We start from the raw sequence: 22,875 nt of genomic DNA, 5'->3' as shown, positions 1-22,875 counted from the left end.
AATAATCACAAACAGTAAATCTTATGTGGTTCTTTTCTATAAAAAAAAAAAAGGCCATTCACTTCCAGTTCAAATTCTTAATCACATTCAAAATGTATGTTCTTAGATAAGTAACTTGAAAACCCACTAAGTTTGAGGAATATATAAAATACAGGCTCTCCGAAGCAAAGAAAAGGGCAGAAGGGGGGTTGTTCTCATCACAGGTTTATATAAACCAAAGTGGAAACTCAATTAGAAGTACTACACAAAGCTCTGACAAAGAACACAAGAAATATCCTATTCTTTTCTGACAGATTTATTTAACTCTAATCTCAATTTTGTATCAGAAAATAAAATACCACGTATATCTAAATACCTACCATCTTTTGGACTCTCCTACCTCTCCTGCTTTAAGGGAGCTAACAGGATTCAACAGCATAACAACAACAAGACAATAAATGAGCCAAATGACCAGTTATTAGGCTATCCTGGCAAAGTGTGCAAATATTATGGTATTTTTTAATTTCAGAGAGATAATTAAGTGAAAAAAAATAACCTTAACTTTAGCTACATTCGTCTGTTAATATAAACTGCTTCAAAAATAAATTTAGTCAATTTTTTAAAAACAAACACTTCTACTGAATGCCTATGACTCACTAAAAAAAATTAAATGCAGTAACAAATCATAATACCAGTCAATCCTCAAATAAACAATTAAAAGATACTCTTGTCAAAGGATTTTTATTACAGCAATTAATATTCACAGCTTTTTTTTTTTAACCAAGATTTGTTTATAACTTAAGGCAACATTACCTTCTGGAGGCAGAGAATGTATACTCTTTTTTTTTTTTTTTAAAGTTAAAGGTTCTTAGTGTACCTTCTCTTCCTCTCAGTTTCTGTTCCTAGTAATGACTTTTTGAAACTTTTTGGAACTTAAGGAACAATCTGAAATACAAAGCCACTTCAAAATGTGTTTCAAAAAATTTCTGTAATGGATAGGAATTGTTATCCCTTAAAACAATTTACTTCATGAAAGACCAGATTAAAAGTCAAGCCCTGTAATTTGTTTAAACAACTACCTAATTCTACACTGGAACACTAAACTGCATTCAGAATGTAATCTACACTCATATTTAGGAAGTAAAATGACTATTTGTTGATTTTTTTCCTACCTTTCTATTAATCCATAAAGCCATACTGACCATATGGATTTGTCTACTTCAGAAGTACAAAAACTTCAAATGTGAACAGTTTCATCTGAAATATTCTTAACAATTCTTTCTGCATTTCAATTTACTTAACAGTTCTTTTCAGACTGCCCAGGAAATTGAAGCCAAGGAATCGTACTGCAAGAAACTGAAAGGCTTCCAAAGAATAACACAGGATAAAGTTGACTCATTACAGTTTACAAATGAACATCTGATTTGCTCACCATATAGTACTTACAAATTCCAACAGGACTGCACAGGAAGGTGTTGGATTTGTCTCTGTAATCTTTATGTTTTCCAGTTTGTTTTTTTATTCTGTATCCTCTGAAATAATATCCAAGTTCTTTGAAGACACTTAACCTATGGCTATTTGACATAGAGTTACTTCAGTCAGCTACCCATACTTCTGTTTTAAAGTTTTCATATGGCTATCGCCAGAATTAGCCAAGTTCCTTGGATTTTAAGATTTTAAAGTCTTCTTTATTATTCCATGTACTTGTCACTGTTGTACTTATCCACTCCAGATGAAATAATCCAATTTATGAGTCAAAAAGAAAAAACAAAAAGAAAATTTCACATCTGAAGAGCATTCCTAAACATCAGCATAAACAAGAGACACACAGCTATCTCAATACTACCATGCTGCTGGGAAACTGCCACATCTTAAATTTCCACGTAAATAAAAGATAAAAGCAAAAAAACTCTGTATTCATTCAATGTCTTCATTTAGAAAAGCGGTCCCATTGTGACATGAAAAGGGCTGAGGTCAAAAATTCCTAAAACTTTTAATAAAGGTAAAAATAAACTGCCATGAAACTTCAGCAATATTTAAACAGTAATTTGAAACTGCCGAAACTACTCAGTACACAAATCAAACATATCTTACAGTTTTGGCTGAAGAACAACAACAGGGGAGGGGTTGGGGGGAAGGCAAAAATACCACCAGCTGAAAACACTTTAAACCAGTTATATAATCCGTTTGAACCAAAATACTGAAGAAATGCCTGGATCTCTTTTTAAGTAGCTTGCAGAACTGTTCACTACTATCAATTCACTTCAGAGATGATTCTTGCCAATTTTAATAAACTTCTGGGGTAAAATTATCCAAAAACATTGTAATTCCAAAATGGCCACTTGAAATATCCGGGGCCTTTTACACAAAACCTAGAAGATGATCTTCATATCTGAGTAATTCAATCACCTGTAAAAGTTATAAAAAAAAATTTAAATTACACACTGAATTTTAATTTTGAACTAAAAATCAATCCCCATCCTCAACAGTCAACCTCTGGAGAGAAATGCACTTCCGCACCCAAAAAAGGTCTACTGTATGAAAAGGACTTCAAAATATGTTGAGGGGGAGAAAAAACGGTGGGAAACGGTATTATGGAAGACAAGTGCTGATTCCAACTGGGAAGGGTGTGCGGATATAAGGTAGAGGGATTATATAAGCAAACCTTCCTATACTTTGAGTAAATGTTACAAACGAGCAAACAATCTTCTAAGAGATCTTCCGTATTTTCTATTCAAATCTACCAAAAGAAAACGCAAAGACAGGTGTGCTGCTACCGAGCATTACTAAATGCAACTTAGCGAATGAGGAATATAAAGAGAAAGACGCTCCCTCCAAACCAGAATGTCCAGAGGAAAGGGGCACATTTCCCCCATTCAGAGTAGGAAGGTAAGTGGCCGAGAAGTGGGACAAGAACATTCCTTAAATTCGCCCGAGGGTGAGACTTACCCGGCAGCCACGAGATGTGAGGGTTCCCATTTCCTTGAATTAAGAAAACAGGTTTCTCTCAACACTGAGGGGGTGGAAGGTACTGAGCCCTTCTCGTATACCACGTTAAGAGTGCTTTTCTCCCCAACCAGACCGAGTCCCCTCAGACCCTACAGGACTCAGAGGGGCAAGGCTGCGCTCGCCTCGGTCCACAGCCACGGACCTGGAGAGGCGGACTGAGCGGGTGCGCTGAGAAATCACCAAAGGCCACAACTCGGCCTCGACTCTCTCAACCCTCCGACAGCGGCAGCGGTGCAAAAGGAGGCGGGCGCCTGCGAGAGGCCGGAAGGAGGAAGACCGAGCACGAAAGGCGTCGGACCCATTCCCAGCCTCCGCCAAACAACACCCCCCACCCTCAAGCCGCCCGGGCTAAGCCACCCACCCCCTCCCACAACCGCCACCTCCGCTCCACCCGGACCAAGCCAATACCTAGAGGGGCCTCGCCGCGCCGTCCTTCCCTCTCTGTCCTCGCTCTCCCGCCACCCTCCCCCCGTCCTCGGGCAGCTTCACACCTCACGCCGCCAACGCCGCTCCCGACCCCTCAAACCTCAACGCCGACACGGGTACCCCCTCCCATCCCTAGACCCTGGCGCCGAGCGCAGAGAACGCTATTACCTTCTGCCACACCAGAGGTGCCCCTGGCCTAGGGGTGCCGCTGCGCTCGATCCCGGGAGGAGGTTTTCGGTACTTTGAATAATCCCCTTTTGCCGCTTTTCCCTCCCCCACAACCAGTCTCAGTCCCAAAATGGCGCCGACCCGATCCGCAATGTTCTGGGCCAAGTCTCGCGAGATCGTGGACGGTGGCGAGGCGGGGAAGAAACTAAAAGGGCTGAGGATAAGGGAGGGGAAAGGCGGGGCGAGAAGGAGGAGGGAGATAGGGTGTGGAAGAAGCGGTGCGAACAAACCTACTGGGCGGGGCAGCAGGAGGAGCGTCTCCACCAGAGAACCTTCTGGCCTAAGCAACCGCTCACGCCTCGGCCAAAGAAGCCCCGCCCGCTACGTCGAGCGCCTGGGGGAGGGGAAGAGGGCGTGGTTATGCTTAGGGGAGGGGCTTCGAGGAGGTCCCGGAGGCAGGGGCGCGCGGGGGGCGGTGGCTCCGCGCAGTGACGTCAGGAGCAGCTGGAGTCGGGGATTACCCCCTGCTGCTGACGTGAGGATGGTGAACAATCGGGAACGTTCGGTGGAAGGGGGAATTCCCCGCTGCTCCCTGAGGAGCCCCTCCTCCCGCCCTTCCCCGGGTCCGCGGCCGCCGGGGAGCCTGGGATGGTGGGGCTGCGGGAGGGCGAGAGGGGAACGCCGATTCGGGAGGCGGCCGCCCCGGCTCGAGTGGCTCGCGCCGCGGCGTCTACCCTGGCTGGATGTTCTGAGGAGCCGCGGCGCGCGCGAGGCGCCGGATACCTCTCTCAGGCCTGCGAGGCTGAGAGATCACATGCTCGGCGGTACACAGCCTTGCGCGGGCGGAGCGCCGGCGGAGTTGGCGCAGGACTAATCCGGCGCCGTGAAGCAGTGGATTCACTGTCGTATGCAAATACGAGAGTGTCGGGCATAAATAATATACGCGAAGCCAGTGACTGAGGAGACGAGACTCGCTGGTTGGGAACGAAGCCCAGATTCTCAGGGATAAAAGTGGCTACTGGATATGACCGTGTTAATTATCGTTTTTCTCTTTATTAAATCTACAGCAGGGTAGGATTATTTCAGCAGTGTCTCGGTCCCTCACAGCTCGTAAGATTCGGTATAATGAATTTTGTGGGCGTCACCGTTTTCTAATCGCGATACCTTTTTGCCTTGAAACTGAAGACTCACGTTGAAACCTGTGAAATCAGCCTTTCAAGGGGTATCGCGAAGTAAGAAAAGTAACCGTATTTCTTTAGGAAGTATGTGGGGAAAGGGTGTCTTAACGAGGGAAAAACCAGAGAAGAAAAAATCCTTGGCTCTTCGCCCTCCTCCAAGCCATGAAGATTTCATACACGGAAACTTTACGGTTCTTTTATGTGCATTATGGGGTTTGTAGTTTAATGAAATGCTTCTAAAAGCTACCTGAAAGAATGTTTGAATATAAACTCACCAAAAATTACACCTCCCAGTCTTTTCGTTTTCGTGAACACTTGGCAATTAATAATGCCTCGCTGAGTGCAAAGAAATGAGAATTAACACTTGCTGGATTCCTTGTCTGTGCCAAGTACTTAATTATTACTCTAGTCTCTGAAGTGGTGTTGTTTTCCTCTTTTTGCAGATGAGGAAACTGGTTCAGGTTACACAACATAGAATGTGGGTGCCACCACTTGGCTGTACCAGACTTGAACTCAAATGTGTTTGGGTCTTAATTCACGTTCTTTACACCACACCACATTGCTTCCATAGAAATAACTTACGTATTGGGACAAGACCTGCTGCTGCTTCTGTTTCTAAGCATGGTGTCAATTCAACAAAGGAAAATATTGATGCTTTGAAAACACGAATTGTACCTTTCATATGGCAAAAGATATAAAGCTGAAAACCCAATAGTGAATGGAGAAACAGTTGTAACATGGATGATGAAAGTGTTAATATTTAATTATATACAGTTGGTTACTATTCGAAATATCTAATAATGTTTAATTTACATAATAAATACATTAAGAGCTCTTACAAATTATTAAGGAACAGGCAACCATACTCTTTTAAAAAGGTCAAAGTACATGAAGAAGCCAGTCGTGTGTCAGTAATTATATGAAAAGATGTTCTACCTCACTAAAAATCAGAAAAAATGAAAAAATACTAATAGTGACCTACTGTACTACATTTCACCTAGCAGACTGGCAAAGATTTAAAAAGAATAAAAACTAGATGAAGGTATAAGGAATAGGCATTTGTGTATCAACAGCCTTTCTACATCTGAGAATTTTTATTAGTAAAAGGAAAGGTGTCCAACAACTTATAAAGATATCCATTGATAAATTGCTTATAATTACAAAAGCCATTTAAAATGATGATACACTTTTTGTAAAAAATGATAACATTAAAAGATGTTCACAGCAGACATTACTGAAAAGTAAATCAGTGACAGGACTGTCCATTTTCTGTCACCTAGAAAAACTTTACGTCAAAAGACTGTCTGACTGAATAGATATCAAAATGTTACCAATGTTTATTTCCAGGTAGAGAATCTTTATACTTGTTAAGGGCCTGTGTTACTTTTCCAGTCATTAAAAAACAAGCTAACTAAAAAAAATACAAGAATCTGTCTTCAACCAGTAATATGGTTTCCATTATTTTATTCATTTAGTGAAATGTAAACAAAGGATTTATCACATAATAGATTATTTTAATTTATTAGTTAGCATAGCATTATAATAGTTTGAAAAATTCTTTTTTAACCAATCCCCGTATAAGAAATAAGGGCTTCCCAGGTAACTCAGTGGTAAAGAATCTGCCTGCCTATGCAGGAGATTAAAGTGATGCAGGTTCGATCCTTGGGTAGGGAAGATTACCCTGGAGTAGGAAATGTTAACCCATTCTAATACTCTTCCCTGGAAAATTCCATGGACAGAGGAGCCTGCCGGGATACAGTCCATGGCATCGCAAAGAGTTGGGACACAACTGAGCATGCACACACGCTTCACTTTATATAAGAAATAGTGATAAATTTGACAACTCTTTCAGTGATTTTATAAATATTAGTCATAAAGAGATTAAGTAACTTGCTTCAAAATAATGTTAGCTCAAGTATACATGATGTGTAAATGAAGGTATTCATTCCAACTTATATGTAATAGTGAAAACCAGAAAACCTAAATGTCTGCCAACCAAATGTGTGTGTGAGTGCACGCACAGTGGTGTCCAGCTCTTTGCGACCCCAGGGACTGTAGCCTACCAGGCTCCTTTGTTCATGGGATTTTCTAGTCAAGAATATTGGAGCGGGTTGCCATTTCCTACTTCATGGTATCTTCCCAACTCGGGAATGAACCTGCCTCTCTTGCATCTCCTGCACTGGCAGAAGGATTCTTTACTACTGTGCCACCTGGGAAGACCCTACCAGCCAAGTACTGGTTAAAAAATTAATGTGCATACATATAGTAGAAAACAGCTGCTAAGAATAAGGTAGGCCAATATATGCAAAGATATTCAATATGTCAAGAGGTAAAAGTATGTGACAAAACTATATATATATATATATATATATAGCATCAGAATCTTTTTTAAAGTATGTATATAGCAATAATGAAAGAATAACTTTACTATTCATCAGATCAAGATTTTTTTGTTTTATTCACTTTTGTGCTATTTGAATATACTATTTTATAATAATTTGATGTTTAAAACTTAATTGCCAAAAATCTAAAGCAGTTGGGAAGCAAAATATTTCTGCAGGAAACCTTGAATCTTTCCAAACTATATCCAGTGTTCCTTTTCTGTGTTCCCATTATGCAATCCTGTGTTCATATCTATGATTACCCATTTTTACCTCTATCTTGATCCTGGAAAGTGTCTAGGAACTTCCTTATCATCCCTCTACATATAATTACAGTTGCTGATTTCCTTACTTGTCTCTACCACAGAACTCAAAGGTCCCTGAAAGCAGCAATTATGTTTTTCATGTTTATTCATAGCAACTAGTATAGTTTTGGCCACAGCATAAATATTTGTTAACTGCATGGCTTCCCCGCCTTATTCTTTGTTTTTGCCACATACTATTATACTTGTGGGCTTCCCTTGTAGCTAAGTTGGTAAAGAATCTGCCTGCAATGCAGGAGACCCAGATTCAGTCCTTGTGTTGGGAACATCCTCTGGAGAAGGAAATGATAACCCACTCCAGTATTCTTTCCTGGAGAATCCCATGGACAGAGGAGCCTTGCAGGCTACAGTCCATGGGGTCACTAGAGTCAGACACGACATAACATCTAAACCACCACCAATAACAATTTTTAAGTACAAAAGTTGTACATGCAGAACATTTGACAGATACAGAAGAGTATAAAGAAATAAAAATTACCTGTAGTCCATGACCCAGAAATAATGGTTCTTAAGTTTTATTAATGTATTCCTTTCAAGGATTTGTTCTTAGTATGTCTTTGTATCATCATATATGTAAAGCTAACCTTTATATCCCTTTTTTATTCCATATGTTCAAAACTTCCCACATTTCAAAAATTCTTCCTTTTGTCTACGGTTCATTTTCAGGATTAGCATAACATTTGATATCTAGTTTTATGATCTGTTTATTTTAACACAATAAGGATGGTCATTATTTTTGAGCCACTTTTCTAACCTACCTTTCCCTAGAAAAGGTCCCTGCTCCTATTAAGTTTCACTCAATTCATGATTATAAATTTAAATTTACCATGTATTTTCTCCTTTTGATGAGTTTTTCAGTTGTGACAGTGTTAGTCACTCAGTCATGTCCAACCCTTTGCTATTCCATGGACTGTAGCCTGCCAGGCTCCTCTGTCCATGGAACTCTCCAGGCAAGAATACTGGTATGGGAAGCCATTTCCTTCTCCAGGGGATCTTCCTGACCCAGGGATCGAACCCAGGTCTCCTGCATTGCAGGCAGATTCTTTACTGTCTGAGCATAGAACTAATTGCTGGAGAACTGACCACTTACTCCTTACTCAAAGCATATATGTAAATTGACAAATATTCTCTGGGCTCCAGTTATGGGTGGCCCAGTTTTGCTAATTGGCACTTCCACATCTGTGTTCCTCTCTTTGTTCTAGGAGATATGGAGGAACACCATTAGCTTGGGCACAATTGTCAAGAAAATTTTTAAATGTTCTCTCCAATATGTGACTTTCAAAACACAGACTCTTCTTGCATGGTATCTATAATTTAAAGCTATAACATGTAAATGCATGTAAATCACTGATGATAAAGTGAAGAAAACGCTTTGTAGAGTTTTTAAAAGTCTTAGAATCTATTTCAATATGTTCCTCTGTGATCTCTGAAAATGAAACATGAGGAGTTCTGGTGGTACAATAGCCACCATCCCCTGCACCTTGTTACTGACTGAGTGACTTTAGAGAAACTGAGTCAAGATCTGGGCTATTCTGCTACCTCTTGACTCTAGGTACAATCAATATGTGGGAAACTGCTTAGGAATATTCTCCATGATGAAATTTCCCTGGTTTTTTCCTCTTAGGTTTCCAAGTTCATCTTGGGGTAGCTCCATCCTCTTTTGGCTCTGAATATTCATTCAGTGAAAGGAAATCCATCATGTACTTTAGAAGGTTTATTGAATCAATAGCTTCCCAGTAAAAATGAGTGGCAACACTGCCCCCCCCCACCCCACCCCAGCAAATAATTCTAAATGTGTTAATGCCACTTGTAACACTAAGTCTAATTGCCTAATAAGCATATAGGGATACAGACTGGAGGCTAAATGGCCTGGTCAAAAGTCAGTCAAACAGATCTGGAAGTAAAACTAAAGATTTCTCATTTAAGTTTCAGAATTAAGTAATACTGCTAAGTCAATTCAGTCGTGTCTGACTCTGTGCGACCCCATGGACAGCAGCCTCCCAGGCTCCTCTGTCCCTGGGATTCTCCAGGCAAGAGTACTAGATCACTTCAACTTTGCTAAGACTAGAAGCTATGCTCAAACTAACCAGCTTTTAAAACAAAATCATAGGAATTAATATGGTAATAGTTTATGTTATCAGAGCATCTTTTATATTTTCACCCTTATCTTCCTTTTTAATTATGAAAACGATACAAGTTTATCCTAAAATCAAACAATACAAAAGTATATAAATTGAACAACCATCTCCTACTATATAACACAGAAAACTATGTTCAATATCTTGTGTTCAGTCACTCAGTCGTGTCCGACTCTTTGTTGTAGCCCATCAGGCTCCTCTGTCCATGGGATTCTCCAGGCAGGAATATGGAGCCAGTTGCCGTTTCCTCCTCCAGGGGATCTTCTCCACCCAGGGATCAAAGCTGAGTGTCCTGCATAATAAACTATAATGGAAAAAAATCCAAAAATACATATACATACCAACTGAATCACTTTGCTATGTACCAAAAACTTAAAAAAACTGAAAATCAATGATACTTCAATAAAACATTAAAAAATTTTAAAAACCTAATGGAGATAAAAGACGTTCATGGAGGACTTCCTAAGCATCCGTCTTCTGCATAGATGGTTCAGTGTATCTTAGGTCAAGGATCATTGTGAGAACCTAATGATGATAATGCACACCATCCCCGGGGGAAAAAAGCACATTTCTACATACATGCAAAAGGTATATGCTCTGTCAGAGGGTGCACAGTCAGTCCCCCGTAGCCCAGGTGACAAAGCTCTAGGAGAGTCAGGGGTGTCTCTAAACTAAGAATCTCAGTCCTACTTATAGAAAACAAACGTGGTTACCAAGGGGAAAGGACAGGGGATAGATAAATTAGGAGTTTGGAATTAACATATACACCCTATTATATATAAAACATATAAGCAATAAGGACCTACTACATGGTACAAGGAACTATATTCAATATCTTATAATAACCTATGATGGAAAATAATCTGAAAAAGAACAGGTATACACGTATGTATAACTGAATCACCTTGCTGTATACCTGAAACTAACACAACATTGTAAATCATCTATACTTTAGTAAAAAGTTGTTTGTTTTGAAAAAGTATATATAAATGAGAAGATCCTACTGTACCTCCAGAATGAAGATTTTGTCAACAGTTATGATCCTTGTAGATTTTTTCTTATTCATGTATGTATCATATCCATATATATTTTAATAAAATTGGTCTATACACATTATTCTGCAACTTGTTTTTTCAACTTAGTAATATATGGTCATCTTTCTTTGTCAGTTGCACTTAGTGCTAACTTAAGAATTGTATAATAATCCTTTGGAAGAATTTACCTTATGTAACCAGTACCTTATAGAAGAACATTTAGATTGTATCTAATTTTTTCTTCTATTAAACTGTATAGTGATAAATGTTTCTGAATTTAGAGAGTGTGTCTGGAGAGGAAGGAGAGAGAAGTGTTGGAAAATTAAGGTAATATGCCAGAGGGTGACTCATTGAGCCAAAGATGGTAGTTTAAAAGGACGATTTGGCAAAATTATTTATTGAGCATTTAAAATGAACCAGGTCCTGATTACTTATGATCCATGCCATTTTTCTTTAATAGTGTTACTATTTTTACTTTAATAGACTTGGATTCATCTGGATTCCACATAGTAGTGGAAAGATCATGGACTTTGAAATTAGGCAGACCTGGGCTTGAATACTAGCTCAATTCAATTCAGATTTAATTATATTTGGCACTGTTGTACATCTGTTGAGGATACAGAAATGATTAAGACACAATCAGTGCTCCGGATTCTCATAACCTGAGGGGCAAAGCTGACCTAATATCTGTTTTGTTCACTACTGTATCCTCCAGTGCCTAAAACAGTGCTAGCAATAGTAACCACTCAATATTTGTCAAATGAATGGATCACAAGACTTTGTGCCAAGTGTTATGTTAGAGGCATGCAGAGTGCTGTGAGGTGGCTTTCCAAGAAGAAACCTTTAAAAAACTGAGTCTGATGAGTTGAACATAATTCCAGGAGGGAAGGGCCTCCTAGTTAGAATCTGTTGCACAGTCAGAGGTACATGGATGAAAATAAGCCGGAGCAATGGGGTTACAAAGAGTCAGATACGACTGAGCGACTAACACACACACACACACACACACACACACACACACACACACACACGCAAGTCATTTCCAAAGACGCAGATGAAGCAACTGCCACCACATAGACTGCTAGAAACCATGAGGGAGGAAGGCAGAAAAATACGTGAGAACAAATCCCAAGGGCCTTGACTCTGTGCTAGGGAGATTAGGTGTTTATCCCGAAGCCTTTGGAGAGTCTTTAAGTAAGAAAGAAACATGTTGGATTCATGCTTTACAAAGAGCCTCCTTGTGATCCTCTGAAGAAGAGATTAGGAAAATCAAAGTCCACAAAGAGAAAAGCTAAAATGCTATGGCAGTCATCCAGGTGAAAGACAATGATGTCTTGAGATTGCTGCAGCCATTTTTCAGTTTCTCCTACACCCCGTAATTCTCCACGATCCTTCTAACACATCCTCCTCCTACTCCTCCTAAGGCGCTTCAGTCGTGTCTGACTCTGTGCGACCCCATAGATGGCAGCCCACCAGGCTTCCCCGTCCCTGGGATTCTCTAGGCAAGAACACTGGAGTGGGTTGCCATTTCCTTCTCCAATGCATGAAAGTGAAAAGTGAAAGTGAAGTCGCTCAGTCGTGTCCGACTCTTAGCGACCCCATGGACTACAGCCTACCAGGCTCCTCCATCCATGGGATTCTCCAGGCAAGAGTACTGGAGTGGGGTGCCATTGCCTTCTGCGTATAACACATCACAACTGTGTAAATGGTCATCACACAAACTTCCTCTTGGCTGGAACACAGGTGATCTCCCACTTTCTGCCAGTTCTTACAAGCTTTCAAGGTTCAACTTAAATGTCACTTCCTTAGGTAGTCATCCCTGAGCTCCTTGTTCCCCTTGTACTCACCCTTATAGCACTGATCATAACTATAAATTAAAGTTATTTTTATGGTTATTCATTTGATATATACCTGGCCCAGTGGACTCAAGATTTCTTGAGGAATTGAGTGAGTGGAGTAGGTGAATGGACAGGGAAAGATTTGAACAGATTCAAGGGTGGATGCAGAAAATGTTATGTTTAAATGTTTGTGAAGATGGGCAAGTAAAAACTAGCTTCTAATTTGGTCATCTGTGTTGATGCTGGTAGCATTTTCTGGGTTATGAAATCAAGGCAGAGAAACAAATTAGGTGGAAGATGGGAATCCCAATTCAGATTGAGACTTACTGTGAATTTGAATCTCAGATCACAAACTCCAGTGGACAGCAATGAGAACTCAGCTAGCTTTCCACAAAAAGCCCTATATCCCAGTTAATTTCAGAATCCCCCGTGCTGACTCCAATGATAACTAAGGCTACCAATTTTCTCAGTAATAATTATGCTGCTGCACTCTTGGAGTTATTTTACATCTGTTTTATTTGTGTCTTTTTTTTTTCCTAATTTTCTCTCTTTCCAGGCCATAAAGTCGCTAAAACAAAGTTGTCAAAGTTTGACATCTCTCAAGATTCCAACAAAAAAGTAAATTAGAGCATGAGTAATCTTGATTGGAAATAGAGATGATTTCTGATAAAAATTTACTAAATATTGGAATTAATAATAGGATACTTTAAGAAATTGCCATCTTTTAAGTGTCAAACTTGAAAAAAGTTTAAAGTGGAAACCAATCAAAAAAATATTGATGGAAGAGTGGGGGCTGGCCAGTACTCCTTTCTTTTGAAAACTTCTAGAATGTCTGTTCCGAAAGGGACCCATTCTGTGTTGTACGATTTGGGGCTGACCCCACCCCTTAGCCATTAGCCTCCCCACCCCTCAGTTACAGGTATGAAGCTGGATCCTATCCCTGCCTAATCGGAATACTATCTCCATGGCCACAGTGCTGATTTGAGGCACCTCTCTCAAGCTAGACTCATCAGAACCTTCTCTGAGACTTTTTTACAGGAACTATCAAGAAAACATTCTCTATTAGGGTTACTAAAAACGGAGGGAGGCCAAATCTGGAATTTCCAGTGCAGAAACTCTGGAATTCTCATCCTGCCTACTATGTGGCTCTTACAGGTAAACATAGTCAGAACCCTAACGTCCTTTCAGTCTTTAGACCTAGTCCTACCTGAAATAATGACCATCCCTAGGTTTAAGAGTAATGCAAACAAATTTTCTTTATTGCTTTACTAGTTTGCTTTACATTTCTGTCACTTTCAGTTTAGGAGTGTCTATGAATTTAGGGTCTTTGTCCTGTAGGCTGGCTGATACTATGCAATGTTTTCTTTCATCCGTGATATCCAAAGTCAGTTGTGAAAGACCTTCAGTTTCTGGTAAAGGAACTGGCCATCTGAAACCACCAATGGGGTAAGTGTAACAATTCCGGTGTTTTTCTCCCTTTTGTGTCAACACTGTGGCTAACCCAAAGAAGAATCAAATTCACTTATCCTATCTATAAATAAGTTTCCCTTTAAAGCAGGATTTCTTTTGTGGAAAATAAATTGAAAAGGAAGCAATTTATCCTATCCAATTTTCCTCTATTACCCAGGGCAGACACTCTTTTCACTTCCACAGAATGAAAAGGGCATCTGAGAAAGACTCTAGGAAGTCTCCCTACAGTTAGCATTCTTTTCTACTGTAAAGAATGAATTCAGCCAGACTTCTGGAGTGTAAAAGGAATAGGTGAAGGAAGGCAATCACTTTAAGGGGAAAAAGTTGGTGACTCAAAGAGTGAGAGAAAAGCATAACTGGAATAAGAAAATAAACTGGATAAGAGAGAAGAAAACTGAAACAGAAAAATAACCTTATTTAGAATTTTCTTTGTTGTTCTTTGCCTTAACTTACATGCAAAAAATTTATTTATCAATTCCATAATCATTCATCCATTAAAAACAAACAACAAAGTCCTATAAAGCCTATTCCGACCTAGGCAGAGGCTAAATGCTGAGGATGCAATAAGGAATAAGATACCCATAACACCATCTATATTTATAAAAATCAAAGTTTGATTGTAGGCAGGATTGAGGAGAGGAGAGAAATAGGTGAGGGAGATTAAGAGGTGCAAACTTCCACTTACAAGATAAGTCTCGGGTATGAAATTTACAGTGTGGGAAATATGGTTGATAATTATGTAATATCTGTGTATAGTAAGAGATGTTAACTAAGTTTAATATGGTGATAATTTTTAGCATATTATATGTAATATATAATATTTTATACACATATATTGTATAATAGTATAATCTAGTATTATAATGCATAATTATGTGATCTATTATATGTAATAGATTACTTGTGTATGTATCTTTATATATAAATTTGGACTGAGCAACTTCACTTTCACTTTTCACTTTCATGCATTGGAGAAGGAAATGGCAACACACTCCAGTGTTCTTGCCTGAAGAATCCCAGGGATGGGGGAGCCTGGTGGGCTGCCGTCTCTGGGGTCGCACAGAGTCAGACACGACTGAAGCGACTTAGCAGTAGCAGTAGCAATACTGAAAAAAGCAGTATTACACATTCTTTTCAAGCATATACTGAACATCACTAAAAATCATCAACTGGTCTTCCCAGGTGTCTTCAGATCAGATCAGTCGCTCAGTTGTGTCCAACTCTTTGCCACCCCATGAATCACAGCACGCCAGGCCTCCCTGTCCAACACCAACTCCCAGAGTTCACTCAGACTCACGTCCATCGAGTCAGTGATGCCATCCAGCCATCTCATCCTCTGTCATCCCCTTCTCCTCCTGCCCCCAATCCCTCCCAGCATCAGAGTCTTTTCCAATGAGTCAACTCTTCACATCAGGTGGCCAAAGTACTGGAGTTTCAGCTTTAGCATCATTCCTTCCAAAGAAATCCCAGGGCTGATCTCCTTCAGAATGGACTGGTTAGATCTCCTTGCAGTCCAAGGGACTCTCAAGAGTCTTCTCCAACACCACAGTTCAAAAGCATCAATTCTTTGGCACTCACCTTTCTTTATAGTCCAACTCTCATATCCATACATGACCACAGGAAAAACCATAGCCTTGACTAGACAGACCTTTGTTGGCAAAGGAATGTCTCTACTTTTGAATATGCTATCTAGGTTGGTCATAACTTTCCTTCCAAGGAGTAAGCGTCTTTTAATTTCATGGCTGCAGTCACCATCTGCAGTAATTTTGGAGCCCAGAAAAATAAAGTCTGACACTGTTTCCACTGTTTCCCCATCTATTTCCCATGAAGGGATGGGACCAGATGCCATGATCTTCGTTTTCTGAATGTTGAGCTTTAAGCCAACTTTTTCACTCTCCTCTTTCACTTTCATCAAGAGGCTTTTTAGTTCCTCTTCATTTTCTGCCATAAGGGTGGTGTCATCTGCATATCTGAGGTTATTGAGATTTCTCCCAGCAATCTTGATTCCAGCTTGTGTTTCTTCCAGTCCAGCGTTTCTCATGATGTACTCTGCATAGAAGTTAAATAAACAGGGTGACAATATACAGCCTTGATGAACTCCTTTTCCTATTTGGAACCAGTCTGTTGTTCCATGTCCAGTTCTAACTGTGGCTTCCTGACCTGCATACAAATTTCTCAAGAGGCAGGCCAGATGGTCTGGTATTCCCGTCTCTTTCAGAATTTTCCACAGTTTATTGTGATCCACACAGTCAAAGGCTTTGGCATAGTCAATAAATCAGAAATAGATGTTTTTCTGGAACTCTCTTGCTTTTTCCATGATCCAGCGGATGTTGGCAATTTGATCTCTGGTTCCTCTGCCTTTTCTAAAACCAGCTTGAACATCAGGAAGTTCACGGTTCACATATTGCTGAAGCCTGGCTTGGAGAATTTTGAGCATTACTTTACTAGTGTGTGAGATGAGTGCAATTGTGCAGTCATTTGAGCATTCTTTGGCATTGCCTTTCTTAGGGATTGGAATGAAAACTGACCTTTTCCAGTCCTGTGGCCACTGCTGAGTTTTCCAAATTTGCTGGCATATTGAGTGCAGCTGGTAAAGAATTCACCTGCCAATACAGGAGACGCAAGAGAAGTGAGTTTGATCACTGGATCCCCTGGAGAAGGAAACAACAGCCCACTCCAGTATTCTTGCCTGGAGAATCCCATAGACAGAGGAGCCTGGTGGGCTGCACTCGAGCAACTGAATACACCCATCCTCAGCATTTAGTGTTAGATCACAGGCAAGTTTCAACAATTACAGAAAAACTGAAATCCTGGTAGTTTGTTTGGGTCATTATAACAAAATACCATAAACTGAAAGTAGTCAAAGTGAAAGTTGCTCAGTCGTGTCTGACTCTTTGCAACCCCATGGACTATACAGTCCATGGAATTCGCCAGGCCAGAATACTGGAGTGGGTAGCCTTTCCCTTCTCCAGGGGATCTTCCCAACCCAGGGATCGAACCCAGGTCTCCTGCATTGCAGGTGGATTCTTTACGAGCTGAGCCACAGGGGAAGCCCACCTGGGTGGCCTTCCCAGAAGGCCACAGAAATTTATTACCCAAGTTCTAGAGGCTAAGTCCAAGATCAAGACACCAGAAGTTTCACTGTCTGCTGAGAGTCTGTTTTCTGGTTCACTGTGTCCTCATATGGTATAAAGGTCATGGTGATCATACTGAAATGTATAGAAATACAGAATCACTATATTGTACCAGGGATTAAATAGTGTTGTATGTCAATTATATTTCAAAACAAATAAACAAATAGACTCATAGAAGAAGAGGTCAGATTTGTGGTTATCAGAGGTAGCAGGTGGGGGAGGGGTAACTGGATGAAGGTGCTTAAAAGGAAGAAACGCCCAGTTATAAGGTAAATAAGTCCTAGCAATGTAGTGTGCAACATGATAAACATAATCAACGCTGCTGCATTGTCATCCATACCAGCCCCTGAGAGCTAAAGTATGCTTGTGTTAATTTATCCCTGTGTTTGTTTCTAAAGCACCTGGCATTTGACAGAGATGTTTTCCATCTGTGCTTTAAGAGAAATGCTGTGGTCAACTGCTCTGAACCAGCTGGCTCTGATTTAATCACAGAAACATACCTGAGCAGATGAGACCTGGAGGTATCCGAAAGTTACCTTTGCTTCATTACCATGCTAAGATCTCTGCCCAAGGAGGGATTTGTTCTCTGCTAGGCACAATTTGTACCATGTGCAAAGAATTGTGGAAGACTGTGTGAGCCCCAGCTGCCCCTGGCTGCTCAAGGAAATCTATCTCCACCACTTTCCTAGAGCCCTGATGACAGGTCTCCCTCCTACCCCTGAAAATTTCCTTGGGAAGAAGGTGTTTTTAGAGCATGAACTCTCTCTTCTCCATTCCTTGGTCAATGAATAAAGTTTCTGCTCTGCTATACCAAACTCCGTTTCCTTTGATTGGCATTTACAACTCCAGGCAAAGGACCCAAATTAAAGGATCATTGATCCATCAGGGATTGGTAAAGTATGTTATATATAAAAGCTGATAAGACAGTAAATCTTGAGAATTCTCATCACAAGGGAAAAATATATCTACACATCTATAAATATATCTATTTCTTTAATTTTGTTTCTATATGAGATGATGGATGCCCGCTGAACTTACTGTGGTAATCATTTCCTGATATTCGTTTTCATTTCAAATCATTATGCTGCATAGCTGAAACTTACAGAGCACCCTGTATCAATTATATATCAATAAAACATAGAAAAAAAAAGTTTAAATAAAGACCAGGTGAGTTTTAAAAAAAAATTGATTGTAGGAAGGAAAGAGAAATGAATAGCAAGAGTCCACTGTATCATTGTGTTGATGTTCTCCTAATCCCAGGAGGGTGCTTAGGCCATTCTGAAACCAACCAAGAAGGAAGCTTGGAGGACAGGACACTTGACTCAGACCTGAGGGTCTCAGTGTTGTGGTGAGCTGCTTTTCTGACAACAGAGTTAAGCAAGAGAACTCTGCTGGGAATGGCCTGAACCTGAAGTTTGGTGGGTTAGGGGGTGCATAAGTGACCCCAAAACCAGATGTAGACGTAGGGAAGGGAGCTGGACTTGGCCCAAGATGATCACCCAAAAGGGTGTGGTGACTTCAGCAAAAAGGTGGGTCGCCTGAATCCTAAAAACTATCAAAGAAAAACAAAGCCAGATGCTAGTTAAAGTGGTAAGGACAAATTTTAATTAGTATTACACTATTGCCATAGGCGGAGAAGGCAGTGGCACCCCACTCCAGTACTCTTGCCTGGAAAATCCCATGGGCAGAGGAGCCTGGTAGGCTGCAGTCCATGGGGTTGCGAAGAGTCGGACACGACTGAGCGACTTCACTTTCACTTTTCACTTTCCTGCATTGGAGAAGGAAATGGCAACCCACTCCAGTGTTCTTGCCTGGAGAATCCCAGGGACGGGGGAGCCTGGTGGGCTGCCGTCTATGGGGTTGCACAGAGTCGGACACGACTGAAGTGACTTAGCATTGTCATAGGGAGAAGATTCCAGTGTAAACTGAACCCAACTTTTAGTGGAATTTGTGCAGAGGTGGCTGGGCAGTTAAAGGGGAGAAAATGGAATAGGGAGAGGGGAGGGCCTTAGCAGAGTCAGGGAAGTGAAAAATTATAAAAAGCTAAAAGGGTGGGGTGGTGCCTGTGAAACCCATCTGTGTTTGTTAGTTGGCCCTTATCAAAGTCTCTTCTCCCACAGAGAGGGAGGCAAGGCTCTATCTTCAGGTGTTGGCCGCAACAGTCAATTCTTTTGGCAGCATGGAGTTTTCTAGGGAGGCACTTGAAGGGAGTGAGACTCATCCTAGGGATATGGCCTTGAGCTGTTAGAAACTATGTTTGTGTTTGTTCTAATCTTTGCAGGCCAAGGTTGAGGCCTACTCAAGAGAGGGCTCAGAAGTGCCTGGCTGAAATGTAGTCAAGAAGAGAAACTTCGTCAAAACTCATGTGAAAGTGACAGTGAAAATACTGCCCAAGATATTGTACTGAGACAGACAAGGGCCATTCTAGAGAGTTGAAGGGGCTTCCCAGGTGGCGCTAGTAAAGAAACTGCCTGCCAGTGCAGGAGACATAAGATACATGGATTAGATCCCTGGGTCAGGAATATCCTCTGGAGGAGGGCATGGCAACCCACTCTAATATTCTTGCCTGGACAGAGGAGCCTGAAGGGCTATAGTCCATAGGGTCGCAAAGAGTCAGACACGACTGAAATGACCTAGCACGCAGCAGGAGTAGAGTTTAAACATAAGGCTGCAAAGGAATAAGGGTTGTTTTCTGTTTACACTGGTCCAATTTTAATAGTTTAGTAAACTATTCACACGCATTCATCCAGTACCTCCTCTTCCAAATGTCCCTTTAGAATGAATCTATTTGCATATTCAAAGGGTAAGGTGCTTATGCAAGTGTTTATGCTTAAATGTAAATGTATAAGAAGTCTCCTGGTTTTCATGATGCTCTTAAAGGTCTATTGATCCCAAAGTAAAAAAAAAAAAAAATCTTACCCTAGGCTAATGGGTCTAAGCTCTACATATCTACACCCTCCTCCCTTTTTAAATAATAAGTGTTTTGTGTCACCCCCTTTACTTTAAAAAACTGGAAGTAATTTGTAATAAAACACACAGTTGGATGTGTAAATGCTTAGTCACAGTTTTACTGGAATGCATAATGGAATCGTCATATGTCTGTAGTGTTAAAAAATAAGACAACAGGCCCAAAATGGAATCAGTTATGCCAAGGCCCATGTTGCCAAACCAAAACCTAATTACAGTTTCTGTTCTCCCAGAAATGGAATCTTAAACTAGTTAATCAAGAATCATCTGATCAGCACCAGTTGGGTAAACTGCTTGACAGACTCCTGCCATCAACTGAAGGAAAGTAACCCTACAAAACAAAATGCTTTTATTTTTTTGCCTCCTCTAACTTCCTTGTTCCTTCACCCTTCTACGGATGAATCTTTCATGTTGTACAGCTCCTCGGAGCTCTTTTCTATCTGCTAGATTGGATGCTGCCCAATTCTAAGCATTTTTTGCCCAAACTTAAAATTTTTTATATAGCTCAGTAATTTCTTAACAGTTTCTGTATGTGGAATTTTTGACTGCAAAAGCTATAAATGCACACTAAAACAAGTGCATTATTTTGATTTAAAAAACATTAGCTGACATGTTACTACTGGTATTATTTCAAAAGTTCTGAATGTTTTTTGGTAACGTTCTGCATAAAAGGAGGTATAATTTTCCTTCAGTGTATTCAGTAGCTGCAGTCCCAGAAAATTCAACGTACATTAAAGTCAAGCAAGAAATATTTGGTGTTTATCTTTTAAAAGAAGTTACATTGATTACATTTAGCTTTACTAAATGCTATCTTTGTAACACTCAAAAAACACTATCACAAATTTCCAGCTCACCCTCAGGGGACTATCCTGCCTTTGGGTACTATTGCTCTGGGAGGGCCCTTTAAGGTCATCTAGTCCCACTTCTCCCTCTGGCCTTTTCAGTTCCTGCCTCCCCCTCCCTCCTACCTTTCCAGTTTAAGGGGAATTTCTGGATTAAAGAGAAACCACTTTGTAGTATTTTTCTTTTAGAAAAATTGAGAAGATCTTGACATCTGATCATCTTATACAGAAAGCCAAATCTTGATTATGTTTTAGATGCTTTGTGTGTGCTTGGTCGCTCAGTCCTGTCTGACCCATGAACTGTAGCCTGCCAGGCTCCTCTGTTGATGGGATTGCCAGGCAAGCATACTGGAGTGGGTAGCCATTCCCTTCTTCAAGGGATTGTCACAACCCAGGGATCGAACCTGGGTCTCCTGTATTGCAGGCAGATACTTTACCATCTGAGCCACCAGAGGAAGCCTAAAACTCCCCAAGTCACCCAGGTTCTCAACCCTCCCTTTTCAGTGATTTTGCTTTTAGGAGATTCTCTGTCTGTATTTGGGGACTCTCCTGCAGAAAATCCCAGAACCGTGCTGACTGACCTTATTACAGATTTACCTGTCTCCGTTTCAGGTCCCTTGGAGCAGCATATTTTCTCACGTCAGCTTCTCTCATCTTCGTCAACTCTGACCCCCAAACCCTCTAACCAATTCCACTCCAGCTGAATGTCAGCTGAATGTTTCTTGGTAAAGTTCCTACCTCAGTTCCTACTTCAGTGAGAAAAAGTTGTATAATCCTTCCATTTCCTTGCTTTTCTCACCTGCCAAAGCAACAGCTTTCTACAGTAGCATGCATCCTGGCACCCTGTTATGGAGGACAAGGTGGAATGCTGAAGGAAGGTTTCTACTACCAAGCAGGAGGATGCCAACCCAGCTGAGTCTGGTCTCCAGTGGATGAAATTGGAGAGAGAGAAAATGGAGTCCTATTTTAAAGCCAAAAGCCACAGTCCCTACCATGTTTTAGGACAGTGTTGCTGTGCCCAAGGACTGGGTGGGGCTGGAGGGCATTTGCCTGAGGAGCTTAACTTTCAGCAGCTTCTGCTTCCAGCTAGCTGGTCAAGCGCGATTTGAAACCTCCTTTCCTGGTGGCTCAGACGGTAAAGCGTCTGCCCACAATGTGGGAGACCTGGGTTCGATCCCTGGGTCGGGAAGATCCGCTGGAAAAGGAAATGGCAACCCACTCCGGTACTCTTGCCTGGAAAATACCTTGGACAGAGAAGCCCATAGGCTACAGCCTGTGGGGTTGTAAAGAGTCAGATGGGACTTCCCTTTCACTTTCCTTCTTGGACTTCCCTGGTGGCTCAGAGGGTAAAAGCATCTGCTTACATTGTGGAAGACCCGGGTTCGGTCCCTGTGTTGGGAATATCCCCTGGAGAAGGCAATGGCACCCCACTCCAGTACTCTTGCCTGGAAAATCCCATGGACAGAGGAGCCTGGTAGGCTACAGTGTATGGGGTCGCTAAGAGTCGGACACGACTGAGTGACTTCACTAGTCATTGATATTTTGCTTTCAGATGCCACCACTTTAACCTTCATAAAATGCTTAGATGGTTGGTCCATTTTCCCTTCACTAAGAAATGGGTTTTTTTTTTTTTTAGGATTTGAAATAGCTCAACTGGAATTCCATCACCTCCACTAGCTTTGTTCATAGTGATGCTTGCTAAGGCCCACTTGACTTCACATTCCAGGATGTCTGGCTCTAGGTCAGTGATCACACCATCGTGATTATCTGGGTCATGAAGATCTTTTTTGTACAGTTCTTCTGTGTATTCTTGCCATCTCTTCTTAATATCTTCTGCTTCTGTTAGGTCCATACCATTTCTGTCCTTTATTGTGCCCATCTTTGCATGAAATGTTCCCTTGGTATCTCTGATTTTCTTGAAGAGATCTCTAGTCTTTCCCATTCTGTTGTCTTCCTCTATTTCTTTGCATTGATCGCTTAAGAAGGCT

General features: G+C 41.0%; 1 protein-coding gene and 1 long non-coding RNA gene across 17 annotated transcripts in view; both read right to left on the bottom strand.

Annotated features, from left to right (window-relative positions):
- Positions 1-4,013, bottom strand: part of GPBP1 (GC-rich promoter binding protein 1) — a 65,502-nt gene extending 61,489 nt beyond the window's left edge. For 2 of the 16 annotated variants that reach the window (XM_086361810.1, XM_086361819.1), the window contains exons 1-3: positions 3,583-3,735; positions 2,929-2,961; positions 1,412-2,388 (exon numbers count right to left, since the gene is read on the bottom strand). The gene's annotated coding sequence lies outside the window, so the exon portion shown is untranslated. Of the gene's footprint in view, positions 1-1,411; positions 2,389-2,928; positions 2,962-3,582; positions 3,736-3,872 lie in introns of those variants that run through there. The other 14 variants (XM_086361807.1, XM_086361815.1, XM_086361809.1 and 11 more) reach the window with 7 other exon arrangements.
- A 5,805-nt stretch (positions 4,014-9,818) lies between these two features.
- Positions 9,819-17,878, bottom strand: LOC147350390 (uncharacterized). Its single transcript, XR_015148808.1, has 4 exons — positions 17,579-17,878; positions 17,040-17,153; positions 16,473-16,547; positions 9,819-9,906 (listed from the first exon to the last, which is right to left on the bottom strand). It is a non-coding gene; the product is annotated as an uncharacterized LOC147350390 (long non-coding RNA).
- Positions 17,879-22,875: the final 4,997 nt, after the last annotated feature.

The sequence above is a fragment of the Bos grunniens genome, chromosome 20, assembly GCF_055505025.1.
Source record: "Bos grunniens cultivar Pamir isolate PY7600 chromosome 20, Bosgru_T2T1.0, whole genome shotgun sequence".
NCBI classification, from domain to species: domain Eukaryota; kingdom Metazoa; phylum Chordata; class Mammalia; order Artiodactyla; family Bovidae; genus Bos; species Bos grunniens.
This window is presented reverse-complemented; position numbering and strand designations above follow the sequence as displayed.